General features: G+C 45.2%; 1 protein-coding gene across 1 annotated transcript in view; it reads right to left on the bottom strand.

Moving 5' to 3' along the window:
- cacna2d3a (calcium channel, voltage-dependent, alpha 2/delta subunit 3a) overlaps window positions 1-2,500 on the bottom strand; it is a 176,895-nt gene that overhangs the window by 86,515 nt on the left and 87,880 nt on the right. The window lies entirely within an intron of this gene.

The raw sequence follows: 2,500 nt of genomic DNA, 5'->3' as shown, positions 1-2,500 counted from the left end.
TTTTCTTTCTCCGTCTCTCTCTCTTTCCCTCCATCTCTCAGATCTTTTTTTTATTTTTTTAAAGGTACACTATGAAGGCAGAATACAATGCAGCCTTTTCTGTGAGCTCAAAGCCACTTTGCACCATCTAATACAATACAAGCCTGTGTGTGCCCCCTGGGGGCAACTTTAACATTCTCTTCATAAGATAAAACCTGCTCTCTGAACATGTTTCTCTGCGCTTTGAATCTGTTTTTGAAGCATAGCACCGATATAATGAAATGGCACAGTATGTATTGGTTAGTCTGCAATTTACATACTGAGCAGGTGCAGTGAGTAATGAGACATTGGTTACATTAAGTGTTGCCTCACTGAATGACAAGTATTGCGCAACATGCTGCAAATATATTTACATATAATGCTGTAATGTGCAAAACATGGACGTTTGAAAGGGCACATCTTTTTAACTTCACTCGTACTCGTATGAGACATACAGAAGCTTCTAGAGAGGAAAAAAAAGTGGAAATGTCTCCATAACACTGAGATTATGACAAAAAATTATTCCAGTATAATTTCAGAACTAAGACATCAGCCCCAGTGCCAGTTCTGTGCCTACGTGAGCGTTGTCATGGTTACAGCACAATAGGTGCTGATGATAAATGCCTGTTTGTTGGGAGTGGTGGCGCTGGGGGCACACTCCAACACCAGTGGCACTGCCAAGCAGTGCCGCTCGCCCTGCAAAATGCCAGAGCACCGTGGGTTGCGAAACACACAAAACCTCGCCCCCACATGCACACACACACACACACACACACACATATACACATGAGGAAAGCTTTTGCTTGGCTCAGGGGGACAAAAACCTTGAGTACCTTGAGCACATACATACAGTACACACAAACACTGACATACACTTTTCACAAACACACACACACTCAGACACACACATTCGCAGAAACACGCACACATTTTCACACCGACACACACACACAAACACACACACACACACACACACACACACACACACACACATACACACACACACACATTTTCACAAACACACAACCTTTTTCAGTCATGCCAAGTGTAGTAAAGCCTGAGTGCTGTCTCTATCCACAGCGACTGCTGGGAGAGACACCAATGACAAACAGCCCTTCTGCTTTCCAGTCATCGTCTCATTCAATCTCACTTCGCTCTCTGCCCTGCCATCCTCGTTTCCTTTTCTTGTCTTTCACAGAGCTCAAGTCTTTCTTGTCTTTCACAGAGCTCAAGTCTTTCCAGTATGCTGCATGAATTAGAAAACCAGCCCAACGTGCACACGGAAATCATGCGGTATGGGCCACACACATTTTTTTTAGGGAAATTACTGAGAAAAGAGTTTATTTTACAGGGTGGTCCTGTTGCCCTAGAGGTAAGGTGGTGAGCCAGGCTGATGACTGCTTCACTGGAGTCATTCACACAGACCGCTCCTCCAACCCCACCCTCCTCAACTACCGGGGGCAGCCCAGGCCACGGCACCATGGGGCATTAACTCAGAGACACGTCCCAAACCAAGGGGTACATTAACTGTGTTGCACACAAGGGGAGGAGGGGGGGGGGCATTAATGGTGTGGCGCACCAACAGACATTAGCTGAATGAAGGGACCACGAGATGTAGCACATTGCAGCGCATCGCATGGGGGAACATTATCATCGAGCGCGCGGGAGGAAACATTAGCAGCATGAGCATTAGCGGTGCCGAACGAGTGGAAGAGAGGGAGGGATAGAGGGAGTGATGGAGGAAAAGAACGAGAGAGATGGAGGGGTGTGAAAGGGAGGGATGGAGGGGGGAGAGAGGGAGGGAGGAAATCAGTGCCATATTGGGTCTCAGAGGAGAGCTGACACGGGTCACTCACACACCTGAGCACAGAGTCTGCAGTCGGGCAGGTGATCCGTGAAAAGCTCACACAGCTTTAGGGAACACACAAGCACACACAAGCACACATATGCACACATGTGCGCACACACACACACACACACACAAAGAGAGACACTGTAATCGGGATGGCGTTGCAACGATGGAAAATACAGGAGACAGTGTTGAGGTTTCCAAAATGGCAAGCGTTTATTTCCACCTCAGTAGCTGAGCACATACCAGTCTGGAAAAATCGGAAAAATAAAAGAAAAACCAAACTCCAAACATTAATCTCAAATCAATCACTAAACTTTCAAAACTATATCAAAATTAACTTTGACAATCCTCTTCAATTATAGCATGGTTTAAAGCGTTAGGAGTCTTAGGCCTATAAGCAGGGGCAGTCAATTGCTCACCTCAGACCATTCTAACTCCTTCTGTCATATTCCCACCAGAGAATTTAAATCCCTGGCCTACACCATTGCATAATTCAATCAGTCAATTAGCTATAAATATGTATACATAAATAAATACATTATCTAGGTCAAGATCCACAATTACATTCAATACCATAAGACAAACCATTCCATCACAAGGCAATGAAATGACATGATTCCATAACAACAT

Source organism: Alosa pseudoharengus, unplaced genomic scaffold (assembly GCF_046254945.1).
Source record: "Alosa pseudoharengus isolate Yale_2024_CS ecotype anadromous, Long Island Sound unplaced genomic scaffold, YU_APseudo_1.1 YU_APseudo_1.1_scf_9, whole genome shotgun sequence".
Taxonomy (NCBI): Eukaryota; Metazoa; Chordata; class Actinopteri; order Clupeiformes; family Clupeidae; genus Alosa; species Alosa pseudoharengus.
This window is presented reverse-complemented; position numbering and strand designations above follow the sequence as displayed.